The sequence below is a fragment of the Mytilus edulis genome, chromosome 6 (genome assembly GCF_963676685.1).
Source record: "Mytilus edulis chromosome 6, xbMytEdul2.2, whole genome shotgun sequence".
NCBI classification, from domain to species: Eukaryota; Metazoa; Mollusca; class Bivalvia; order Mytilida; family Mytilidae; genus Mytilus; species Mytilus edulis.
Window position 1 is genome coordinate 679,662 of NC_092349.1, and position 14,105 is coordinate 693,766.

Below are 14,105 nucleotides of genomic sequence, written 5' to 3' on the forward strand. Positions count from 1 at the left end.
AATCGATCTGAATCAATTCAGTGTTTAAATGTCGCCGAGTAAGGACTTGAATATCATTCATCTATAAAGATCGCACTGGCACACCCCGTTAACATTTATTGATCTCTTTAAAACTTGGCATATTTATTCTTGAAAAGCTGATGAATACGAAGATTGCTGTTTCTTGTTTTTAAAATGAATATAACGTTTCTAAAATTGGCAAAATAGTTGACTTTTGGTGTGGCCACGGTTGAATTGTTTGTCTTTTCTGTTATTTTTTATTATAAAATGGCACATTTAAAGAATGAAACAGCTGTTACGGGGAAGATAACATATTTGTCAACCAAATACAACTTTATTTTTATTCATTTGTCTAGTTCTATGGGGTGCGCCAGGCCCTTGAAGTTGGACGTTCACACGCCATCTTAGAATGCTGCCCGTTACCATGACAACCAGATGGAGGGTTCTGTGACACCAGAAATTAAAACTTTGGATAATATTAGGGATGATAAAAATAAGTTCTGGGTATGATAGTTTCTAGACAAAATTCTAAATAATTTCAAATTTCATTGATTTTTATATAAATAAATAGCCGATTTACCCTCGAACAGCATTAACCTACCTGCGATGGATTAAGCCTGGTTTTATAGCTAGCTAAACCTTTCGATTGTTTGACAGTTGCATCCAATCAAATCACTTTGACAACGATGTGTGAACAAAACAAAGTTGATTATGATAGAGTCAGCGGAATTTTAAATGTAACTTTTAAAGTACACTAGAAATATACATAAGATGAATTTATAGATTTTTTTAGTTATTATTATATAAATTTTCCTTATCTGCGTAATATCGTCTATTTTAGACGATCCGGTACATCTTACATTTGATTGTTGGTATTAAAACAATGATGTATATGTTGTGTGTACAAGTTATCATTTTGTACAAATTATAATTTGTACAAAAATATTGTACAAATTATAATTTGTATTTTGACTTTGTACTAATTACAATTTGTATAAAACGTGCCTGTACGAATTACAATTTGTACAAAATTTGACCAAAATTCACCTATAATTTGTACAATAATTTATAATGTGGGTTTTGGTGAAAACAGCATTGAATCAGACGGAAGTATTTTAATTAACTGACCACACATTAAACCTTATTAACAGAATATACTGTTTTTTTTACAAAATTACAAAAGGCAGATTGATTTTCAAAATTTTTTTAGAAAAAAAAGTAAATTTGCAGGATTTAAAAAAAAATTAATGCACAAAATCCTTTTAAAAAAATAATTATATAATTCAATATTACTGCTTAATTAGTTCTTTTCGTTATTTTGATGATTTTTCATTATTCAGCAACTTTGCAAATACTAACATTTGTAAAGATTTGACATTTTGGATCGTTAAAGATCGTCTTCAGAATTTGGATAATCGTCAAAAGGATCTCGAAAAATTATTCAAAAAGTCCATGAAAATAATCAAGTCTTTCTTTAAACAGGTGATGATTTCTATTTGATCGGTATATCAAATAATTGGATTTTCATGACTTATTCTGCTTTACTTGTGTTTGTTAAAAGGTTGATGGTTCAATGTCATTGGGTCTGACAACTTAATAATACTACACTAACTAGTTTTCGTATAACAATTAAAGTACGTCTATCCGTTCTGTATACGTTTTATGTTGTTTTTAAAGTTGGGTTTGTCTCAACTGATTTCCATTAAGTTTTATGCTAGTACAGCAGAAAAACAACTGACATATTCCTGACTTTAGCATAGTCAAATGATGATATTAAACTCGCTTTCTTTCTAGGACATTTATTTGTCTAAAGGTTAAGCAGTGAAATACACATATTAATTCACAGCAACGTAAAGCAGTTAAAATGCCTTGAAAACAGGTTGTCAGGGGTTCTTTCATGTAAATGCAAAGCTTGGTACAGAACTTCTTAATTAAGATGTGAGAGTCAAAAGATGTTGTACAATATCCAATTCAATAAATCACTCGATAACCTGATCAAACGAATGATAAAGAATTATTTTATTTAAGATGTACTGTGTGGTCATTTAATAGCCATTGTTTAATGTGTATCAATGCTTTTTTAACCAAAAATCATATTATAAATTATTGTACAAGTTATAAGTGAATTTCTGTCAATTGTTGTACGAATTGTAATTTGTACAAGCACTTTTTATACAAATTACAATTTGTACAAAGTCAAAATACTAATTATAATTTGTACAATTTTTTTGTACAAATTTTAATTTGTACAAAATGATAACTTGTACACAACATATATATAGAATGTGTGTTCAGCCTTGTATCACGATCACTTGAGATCTGATGTATAAAATCTGTCGCAGAGTTGTCACTGGTTCAGACGTTCTTATAATATAATTATTTCTGTGACTGTATCCTATTTTAATTTGTAAGATCCTCACCGATTGAAAGTTCAGCTGATCTGCAGGAATTCCATATTTATGCTTAATATATCATTTTATGTGTTAAAACGCGAGACAAAAACTGATAATAGCTTTATTAGTTGTATAGAGCTTAGTTAGTCGATTGGACTAGCGCGTTGGGCTAGGCTTAGAGTTAGGGTTAGGGTTACAGTTAGGGTTAGGGTTAGGGTAAGGGTTAGGGTTGGGTAATGGGGGAAATGGGGGGTAAGGAAAGGGACGGAAGGATATATAAGGGTTGTGATATGGTTTGCGTATGAATATATGAGGGTAAGGGGAGGGGACTTTGACGAGATTGATGCACCTTTTTTGCTTCTGCTCATGCACGCACCTTTTTGCCTTTTGCGCATGCGTGAGGGTTATGGTTTGGATAGGGTTAGGGTAAGGGTTTTCTTAAAAAAAGTATACCCTATTTGCATATAGTGAAGCAGGGGAGATAATCTGATTTGGAATATGAGCAAACTTTGTAAAAAACGTAGCTCTGTCGATAGTTGTCCAATTTATGAACTGATTAGCGTTTTAGAAAGATAATTAAATTGCGCACTTTTTGTGTAGGGTTAAGGTTATGATTAGGGTTGTCGCCTTTGGGTTATTTTGTGCACTTAACATGTTAACAATGTGATTACGCCATTTTCGTATCAAAGCGCTTTACCCCAAACCATGTTTTGCTTGCCCGATTAAAATTTACGTAATGTACGACGTTCTTACGTATAGTTTCGATTTCCTTAAAGTCATAGCTATTAGAGGGTCACACACGGGCAAGCTGTTCACTTTTAAGTAACTCCAAATTGATGAAAGTTCAGGCAATTACCCGGCTCAATTTGTCCCACCATTTTTGTTTTCATTGTTACGGTTGGCCAATACAAGTCATGTGACATTTAAATTTATTATATAAGAAGCACCGCTTTCTTAATATGGCGAATAGCCTTAACCTGCAATTGTTATTTATAGACATGAAAAACGAGGAGAGACCAAAGTGTAACTGAAAAAGAGACTTCGCACAGGCCGATATAATCCAAAGTGAAGGATCGACTGCGCATGCGCAAGAACAAAAATTATAACGAAGAATTATGAAATTAAAGGATAAACTTTAAAACTGAAAGTTGGAACAAGAAAAGGATACAAAACATAGAAACATACAGTATGCAGGAATTTTTAAATGATCGTCATTTGACGCGGTTAAAACTTATCCGTATTTGTTGATTATTTTGCGAATGTCGATAAAGCCTAATTATTTAAAAAAGACTTTTTGAAATTTGAAACTGGATTTAGCCTGAATATACCCTTACCTGGAAGAATGACTACGCATCCAGTCCAGTACCTAGTATTTGATTGCGCATGCGCGAAAATGATTGTTTATCAAGAAATAAACCATATTTTGATCCGCCAAAAAAATATTCTGCTTTTAAAGTCGACCGGTCAAACTTTAAATGGTCTCCTTATGTTGCGGGTGAATGGAAGTACAGGTCTTTTGAATTCTTAAAGATTTATTTTATAATTACTTCCCTGTATTTGGAACTGGTTGACTTACTGACAGCTACATAAATACCAATATGTACGTACTGTTGTTTGTACCGAGGGCAAAAAAAATACAGCTGTCAGATAACTGTGAGTACTCTCAGATCTGTACCTACTGTCTTTTTGTTGTTGGGATGTACAAGTACCAGGCCAGGTCTACTTGTATTTTTATCAACTGATTTTTTTTTATGGTTAGGGTTAGGGTGAAGGTGAGGGTGAGGGTTAGTGTTAGGTTAGGGTTACGGTTAGGGTTAGGGTTAGGGTTTGGGTTAGGGTTCGGGTTAGGGTTTGAGTTAAGGTCAAGGTCAGGGATATGGTAGTATACTTTGACGAGATTAGTGAGGTGCCCTTTTTCACTTCTGCGCATGTCTGCCCTTTTCTGTGACTGCGCATGCGTGAGAAAGGTTAGGGTTAGGGTTAAGGTTAGGGTTAGGGTTAGGTCTAGGGTTAGAGGTAGGGTTAGGGTCGGGGTTAGGTTCGGGGTTTGGGTTAGGGTAAGGGGCGGGCTTAGGGTTAGGGTAAGGGTAAGGGTTTGGGTTAGGGTTAGGGTTTGGGTTAGGGTTCGGGTTAGGGTTTGAGTTAAGGTCAAGGTCAGGATATGGTAGTATACTTTGACGAGATTAGTGAGGTGCCCTTTTTCACTTCTGCGCATGTCTGCCCTTTTCTGTGACTGCGCATGCGTGAGAAAGGTTAGGGTTAGGGTTAAGGTTAGGGTTAGGGTTAGGTCTAGGGTTAGAGTTAGGGTTAGGGTCGGGGTTAGGTTCAGGGTTTGGGTTAGGGTAAGGGGCGGGCTTAGGGTTAGGGTCTGTGTAAGGGTTTGGGTTAGGGTTAGGGTTTTGGTTAGGGTTTGGGTTAGGGTTTGAGTTAAGGTGAAGGTCAGGGACATGGTAGTATATTTTGACGAGATTAGTGAGATGACGTTTTTCACTTCTGCGCATGTTTGACATTTTTTTGTGACTGCGCAGGCGCATGAAGGGTTAAGGTTAGGGTTAGGGGTTAGGGGTAGGGTAGTGTTAGAGTTAGGGTTAAGGGTAAGGGTTAGGGTTAGAGTTAATGTTAGAGTTAAGGGTTAGGGTAAGAGTTAAGGGTTACATTTACTGTTTTGTTTATATAGTAGGCTTTTTGTTACAATTTCCTCAAGAAGTTATGACAAAATTTGCATATTGAAATTCAGGGGAGATAATCTATTAAGGCTTATGTCAGAAATTGCTGGTACAACAGTCCAATGTGCTGCACCTTATTAATTAATAAATGATAGCCTTCCATGAAGGAGTTTAAGTGTTAAGTTGTTGTATTTGTTGTATTCATCAATATATATACCCTATTTCTTGAATATTCTCTACGGACATAATTATTTAGTACTTTATGAACGTCGGGATGAAAAGTTTTTCAAAAATTAAGCGCTTCGTAAGTCTACGGTTATACTAAAGTTTTGTCGACAAGAATAGAAAATGCAAATATTTCTTCTTTTTGAATGATGTTCTGGTACTGGCTTTATAATTGAGTACTTTTAAAAACATCCTGATTCTTTCATTGTAAGAATGAATAGTTTGACACAAATTAAGAGATTAAGAAATGTGCGGCTACTGATATATATGTCGCGAAAGAAGTTTAAAGCGACAATATTTTATCCTTATTATGATTTGAAGTCTACGGTTAGTAAAACATTTGTCGACAACAGTAAGAATGCATAATTTGAGGTTTATAAGTCTATATTTATGTCGCTAAAGAATTTAAGCGACAATATTTCATCTTTATTATGATTTGGAGTCTACAGTTTCCTAAACCTTTGTCGACAACTATAAGAATGCATAATTTGAGGTTTATAAGTCTACATTTATGTCGCGAAACAATTTAAAGCGACACGATTTCATATGTTTTATGATATTCTGACAATGAAGTAATATTTATGAGTTTAGATGGATTCTCAGACACAAAAGTGAAGAAATGAAGGTTTCCGGTTGTTGTATTTGTTGGCTGTATCTATAAATGGTGCCAATATCTATCCTTTTTAGTAATACTTCTGCGCCGGCATGAACATTTTCTTCTTTTGATGCATAATTTGACGCAAAATGAGAGCTCCATAAGTTTACAGTTACTTTTATTTGTGTCGATAACAATAAAAGGTGACATAATTTTTTTCTTTTGATTAATATTCTTGTACCGGCTTGGTAATTGAGTACTGTTTGTACCTCAAGATTGAATGTTAGACATTGAAGTGAAGAATTTTAAGTTTCAAATGGCTAAATGTGTTGTTCTCATCAATATAGGGTGCCAACATTGACCTTTTTCTTGCTGATTCCATACCGGCATCCTATTTTATTCTTTTTGGACCATAGTTTTGAGTCGACGGAGACTAAAAACTTTGTCGACAGAAATAAAAAGTGCCAATATTTCTTCTTTCATTTGATATTTAAGTACTGGTCTGATAAATGAGGACTTGAATGCCACATGCTGGAGTGTTTGACTTAATTTTTTTTTTCCCCAAAAAAAATTTCTATGTACAGAGTATGAATAGTTTTTCACTTTAATCTTCAAACAGGTGTAGAATGGATTTGAATAGAGATATTTTCTTAAAATGAACTGTTCCGAAAAAATGACACAAGGCGATCTACAGGATGAAAAGTTATTGGTTTCATTGAAGTGTACGGCCGCACTTTCCTACCTCACTGAACAAACGTTTGTGTTAGGGTTAGTGTTAGGGTTAGGGTTAGGGTTAGGGTTAGGGTTAGGGTTAGGGTTAGGGTTAGGGTTAGGGTTAGGGTTAGGGTTAGGGTTAGGGTTAGGGTTAGGGTTAGGGTTAGGGTTAGGGTTAGGGTTAGGGTTAAGGGTTAGGGTTAGGGTTAGGGTTAGGGTTAGGGTTAGGGTTAGGGTTAGGGTTAGGGTTAGGGTTAGGGTTAGGGTTAGGGTTAGGGTTAGGGTTAGGGTTAGGGTTAGGGTTAGGGTTAGGGTTAGGGTTAGGGTTAGGGTTAGGGTTAGGGTTAGGGTTAGGGTTAGGGTTAGGGTTAGGTTAGGGTTAGGGTTAGGGTTAGGGTTAGGGTTAGGGTTAGGGTTAGGGTTAGGGTTAGGGTTAGGGTTAGGGTTAGGGTTAGGGTTAGGGTTAGGGTTAGGGTTAGGGTTAGGGTTAGGGTTAGGGTTAGGGTTAGGGTTAGGGTTAGGGTTAGGGTTAGGGTTAGGGTTTAGGGTTAGGGTTAGGGTTAGGGTTAGGGTTAGGGTTAGGGTTAGGGTTAGGGTTAGGGTTAGGGTTAGGGTTAGGGTTAGGGTTAGGGTTAGGGTTAGGGTTAGGGTTAGGTTAGGGTTAGGGTTAGGGTTAGGGTTAGGGTTAGGGTTAGGGTTAGGGTAGTATACTTTGACGAGATTTGTGAGGTGCCCTTTTTCACTTCTGCGCATGTCTGCCCTTTTCTGTGACTGCGCATGCGTGAGAAGGGTTAGGGTTAGGGTTAGGGTTAGGGTTAGGGTTAGCGTTTAGGTTAGGGTTAGTGTTAGTGTTAGTGTTTGGGTTTGGGTTATTTAAAAATATTTCTAAGTACAGAGTATGAAAATTGCCTTCGACTTCAATCTTCAAACAGATGTAGAATGAATTTGAATAGAGATATCTTCTTAAAGTTAACTGTTCCTAAAAGATGGAAAGGCGATCTAGAGGATGAAAACGTATTGGTATCACTGAAGTGTACGGCCGCACTCTCCGACCTCACTGCATGATAATTGAAAGATTATTTTTTTTTTTTTTTTTTTTTTTTTCAAACCTCATAACCGGACCCCCATCCATACACAACTCTTTCTTTTAAGAAGTTCGTGAAAAACTTAACACGAAACTGCAATAGGTTATCCTTCTACACTTACCCGTTCCGAGATAAAGTAAGGCCTCCAAATCAACAATTTTAACACATTTGGGATTTGGGTTAGGGTAAGTGTTTGACCCAAACCCTAACCCAAACACTAACCCTAACCCTAACCTTAACACTAACCCAAACACTAACACTAACCCTAACCTTAACACTAACCCAAACCCTAACACTAACCCTAACCTAAACACTAACCCAAACCCTAACACTAACCCTAACCTAAACACTAACCCAAACCCTAACCCAAACCCTAACACTAACCCTAACCTAAACACTAACCCAAACCCTAACCCAAACCCTAACACTAACCCTAACCTAAACACTAACCCAAACCCTAACACTAACCCTAACCTAAACACTAACCCAAACCCTAACACTAACCCTAACCCTAACCCTAACCCTAATTAGGGTTAACCCTAACCCTAACCCTAACCCTAACCCAAACCCTAACCCAAACACTAACACTAACCCTAACCTAAACCCTAACCCTAACCTAAACCCTATTTAAGGGTTTGGGTTAGGGTTTGGGTTAGGGTTAGGGTTTGGGTTAGGGTTAGGGTTAGGGTTAGGGTTAGGGTTAGGGTTAGGGTTAGGGTTAACCCTAATTAAGGGTTTGGGTTAGGGTTTGGGTCAGGGTTAGGGTTAGGTTTTGAGTAAGGGTCAAGGTCAGGGACATGGTAGTATACTTTGACGAGATTTGTGAGGTGCCCTTTTTCACTTCTGCGCATGTCTGCCCTTTTCTGTGACTGCGCATGCGTGAGAAGGGTTAGGGTTAGGGTTAGGGTTAGGGTTAGGGTTAGCGTTTAGGTTAGGGTTAGTGTTAGTGTTAGTGTTTGGGTTTGGGTTATTTAAAAATATTTCTAAGTACAGAGTATGAAAATTGCCTTCGACTTCAATCTTCAAACAGATGTAGAATGAATTTGAATAGAGATATCTTCTTAAAGTTAACTGTTCCTAAAAGATGGAAAGGCGATCTAGAGGATGAAAACGTATTGGTATCACTGAAGTGTACGGCCGCACTCTCCGACCTCACTGCATGATAATTGAAAGATTATTTTTTTTTTTTTTTTTTTTTTTTCAAACCTCATAACCGGACCCCCATCCATACACAACTCTTTCTTTTAAGAAGTTCGTGAAAAACTTAACACGAAACTGCAATAGGTTATCCTTCTACACTTACCCGTTCCGAGATAAAGTAAGGCCTCCAAATCAACAATTTTAACACATTTGGGATTTGGGTTAGGGTAAGTGTTTGACCCAAACCCTAACCCAAACACTAACCCTAACCCTAACCTTAACACTAACCCAAACACTAACACTAACCCTAACCTTAACACTAACCCAAACCCTAACACTAACCCTAACCTAAACACTAACCCAAACCCTAACACTAACCCTAACCTAAACACTAACCCAAACCCTAACCCAAACCCTAACACTAACCCTAACCTAAACACTAACCCAAACCCTAACCCAAACCCTAACACTAACCCTAACCTAAACACTAACCCAAACCCTAACACTAACCCTAACCTAAACACTAACCCAAACCCTAACACTAACCCTAACCCTAACCCTAACCCTAATTAGGGTTAACCCTAACCCTAACCCTAACCCTAACCCAAACCCTAACCCAAACACTAACACTAACCCTAACCTAAACCCTAACCCTAACCTAAACCCTATTTAAGGGTTTGGGTTAGGGTTTGGGTTAGGGTTAGGGTTTGGGTTAGGGTTAGGGTTAGGGTTAGGGTTAGGGTTAGGGTTAGGGTTAGGGTTAACCCTAATTAAGGGTTTGGGTTAGGGTTTGGGTCAGGGTTAGGGTTAGGTTTTGAGTAAGGGTCAAGGTCAGGGACATGGTAGTATACTTTGACGAGATTTGTGAGGTGCCCTTTTTCACTTCTGCGCATGTCTGCCCTTTTCTGTGACTGCGCATGCGTGAGAAGGGTTAGGGTTAGGGTTAGGGTTAGGGTTAGGGTTAGCGTTTAGGTTAGGGTTAGTGTTAGTGTTAGTGTTTGGGTTTGGGTTATTTAAAAATATTTCTAAGTACAGAGTATGAAAATTGCCTTCGACTTCAATCTTCAAACAGATGTAGAATGAATTTGAATAGAGATATCTTCTTAAAGTTAACTGTTCCTAAAAGATGGAAAGGCGATCTAGAGGATGAAAACGTATTGGTATCACTGAAGTGTACGGCCGCACTCTCCGACCTCACTGCATGATAATTGAAAGATTATTTTTTTTTTTTTTTTTTTTTTTTCAAACCTCATAACCGGACCCCCATCCATACACAACTCTTTCTTTTAAGAAGTTCGTGAAAAACTTAACACGAAACTGCAATAGGTTATCCTTCTACACTTACCCGTTCCGAGATAAAGTAAGGCCTCCAAATCAACAATTTTAACACATTTGGGATTTGGGTTAGGGTAAGTGTTTGACCCAAACCCTAACCCAAACACTAACCCTAACCCTAACCTTAACACTAACCCAAACACTAACACTAACCCTAACCTTAACACTAACCCAAACCCTAACACTAACCCTAACCTAAACACTAACCCAAACCCTAACACTAACCCTAACCTAAACACTAACCCAAACCCTAACCCAAACCCTAACACTAACCCTAACCTAAACACTAACCCAAACCCTAACCCAAACCCTAACACTAACCCTAACCTAAACACTAACCCAAACCCTAACACTAACCCTAACCTAAACACTAACCCAAACCCTAACACTAACCCTAACCCTAACCCTAACCCTAATTAGGGTTAACCCTAACCCTAACCCTAACCCTAACCCAAACCCTAACCCAAACACTAACACTAACCCTAACCTAAACCCTAACCCTAACCTAAACCCTATTTAAGGGTTTGGGTTAGGGTTTGGGTTAGGGTTAGGGTTTGGGTTAGGGTTAGGGTTAGGGTTAGGGTTAGGGTTAGGGTTAGGGTTAGGGTTAACCCTAATTAAGGGTTTGGGTTAGGGTTTGGGTCAGGGTTAGGGTTAGGTTTTGAGTAAGGGTCAAGGTCAGGGACATGGTAGTATACTTTGACGAGATTTGTGAGGTGCCCTTTTTCACTTCTGCGCATGTCTGCCCTTTTCTGTGACTGCGCATGCGTGAGAAGGGTTAGGGTTAGGGTTAGGGTTAGGGTTAGGGTTAGCGTTTAGGTTAGGGTTAGTGTTAGTGTTAGTGTTTGGGTTTGGGTTATTTAAAAATATTTCTAAGTACAGAGTATGAAAATTGCCTTCGACTTCAATCTTCAAACAGATGTAGAATGAATTTGAATAGAGATATCTTCTTAAAGTTAACTGTTCCTAAAAGATGGAAAGGCGATCTAGAGGATGAAAACGTATTGGTATCACTGAAGTGTACGGCCGCACTCTCCGACCTCACTGCATGATAATTGAAAGATTATTTTTTTTTTTTTTTTTTTTTTTTCAAACCTCATAACCGGACCCCCATCCATACACAACTCTTTCTTTTAAGAAGTTCGTGAAAAACTTAACACGAAACTGCAATAGGTTATCCTTCTACACTTACCCGTTCCGAGATAAAGTAAGGCCTCCAAATCAACAATTTTAACACATTTGGGATTTGGGTTAGGGTAAGTGTTTGACCCAAACCCTAACCCAAACACTAACCCTAACCCTAACCTTAACACTAACCCAAACACTAACACTAACCCTAACCTTAACACTAACCCAAACCCTAACACTAACCCTAACCTAAACACTAACCCAAACCCTAACACTAACCCTAACCTAAACACTAACCCAAACCCTAACCCAAACCCTAACACTAACCCTAACCTAAACACTAACCCAAACCCTAACCCAAACCCTAACACTAACCCTAACCTAAACACTAACCCAAACCCTAACACTAACCCTAACCTAAACACTAACCCAAACCCTAACACTAACCCTAACCCTAACCCTAACCCTAATTAGGGTTAACCCTAACCCTAACCCTAACCCTAACCCAAACCCTAACCCAAACACTAACACTAACCCTAACCTAAACCCTAACCCTAACCTAAACCCTATTTAAGGGTTTGGGTTAGGGTTTGGGTTAGGGTTAGGGTTTGGGTTAGGGTTAGGGTTAGGGTTAGGGTTAGGGTTAGGGTTAGGGTTAGGGTTAACCCTAATTAAGGGTTTGGGTTAGGGTTTGGGTCAGGGTTAGGGTTAGGTTTTGAGTAAGGGTCAAGGTCAGGGACATGGTAGTATACTTTGACGAGATTTGTGAGGTGCCCTTTTTCACTTCTGCGCATGTCTGCCCTTTTCTGTGACTGCGCATGCGTGAGAAGGGTTAGGGTTAGGGTTAGGGTTAGGGTTAGGGTTAGCGTTTAGGTTAGGGTTAGTGTTAGTGTTAGTGTTTGGGTTTGGGTTATTTAAAAATATTTCTAAGTACAGAGTATGAAAATTGCCTTCGACTTCAATCTTCAAACAGATGTAGAATGAATTTGAATAGAGATATCTTCTTAAAGTTAACTGTTCCTAAAAGATGGAAAGGCGATCTAGAGGATGAAAACGTATTGGTATCACTGAAGTGTACGGCCGCACTCTCCGACCTCACTGCATGATAATTGAAAGATTATTTTTTTTTTTTTTTTTTTTTTTTCAAACCTCATAACCGGACCCCCATCCATACACAACTCTTTCTTTTAAGAAGTTCGTGAAAAACTTAACACGAAACTGCAATAGGTTATCCTTCTACACTTACCCGTTCCGAGATAAAGTAAGGCCTCCAAATCAACAATTTTAACACATTTGGGATTTGGGTTAGGGTAAGTGTTTGACCCAAACCCTAACCCAAACACTAACCCTAACCCTAACCTTAACACTAACCCAAACACTAACACTAACCCTAACCTTAACACTAACCCAAACCCTAACACTAACCCTAACCTAAACACTAACCCAAACCCTAACACTAACCCTAACCTAAACACTAACCCAAACCCTAACCCAAACCCTAACACTAACCCTAACCTAAACACTAACCCAAACCCTAACCCAAACCCTAACACTAACCCTAACCTAAACACTAACCCAAACCCTAACACTAACCCTAACCTAAACACTAACCCAAACCCTAACACTAACCCTAACCCTAACCCTAACCCTAATTAGGGTTAACCCTAACCCTAACCCTAACCCTAACCCAAACCCTAACCCAAACACTAACACTAACCCTAACCTAAACCCTAACCCTAACCTAAACCCTATTTAAGGGTTTGGGTTAGGGTTTGGGTTAGGGTTAGGGTTTGGGTTAGGGTTAGGGTTAGGGTTAGGGTTAGGGTTAGGGTTAGGGTTAGGGTTAACCCTAATTAAGGGTTTGGGTTAGGGTTTGGGTCAGGGTTAGGGTTAGGTTTTGAGTAAGGGTCAAGGTCAGGGACATGGTAGTATACTTTGACGAGATTTGTGAGGTGCCCTTTTTCACTTCTGCGCATGTCTGCCCTTTTCTGTGACTGCGCATGCGTGAGAAGGGTTAGGGTTAGGGTTAGGGTTAGGGTTAGGGTTAGCGTTTAGGTTAGGGTTAGTGTTAGTGTTAGTGTTTGGGTTTGGGTTATTTAAAAATATTTCTAAGTACAGAGTATGAAAATTGCCTTCGACTTCAATCTTCAAACAGATGTAGAATGAATTTGAATAGAGATATCTTCTTAAAGTTAACTGTTCCTAAAAGATGGAAAGGCGATCTAGAGGATGAAAACGTATTGGTATCACTGAAGTGTACGGCCGCACTCTCCGACCTCACTGCATGATAATTGAAAGATTATTTTTTTTTTTTTTTTTTTTTTTTTCAAACCTCATAACCGGACCCCCATCCATACACAACTCTTTCTTTTAAGAAGTTCGTGAAAAACTTAACACGAAACTGCAATAGGTTATCCTTCTACACTTACCCGTTCCGAGATAAAGTAAGGCCTCCAAATCAACAATTTTAACACATTTGGGATTTGGGTTAGGGTAAGTGTTTGACCCAAACCCTAACCCAAACACTAACCCTAACCCTAACCTTAACACTAACCCAAACACTAACACTAACCCTAACCTTAACACTAACCCAAACCCTAACACTAACCCTAACCTAAACACTAACCCAAACCCTAACACTAACCCTAACCTAAACACTAACCCAAACCCTAACCCAAACCCTAACACTAACCCTAACCTAAACACTAACCCAAACCCTAACCCAAACCCTAACACTAACCCTAACCTAAACACTAACCCAAACCCTAACACTAACCCTAACCTAAACACTAACCCAAACCCTAACACTAACCCTAACCCTAAC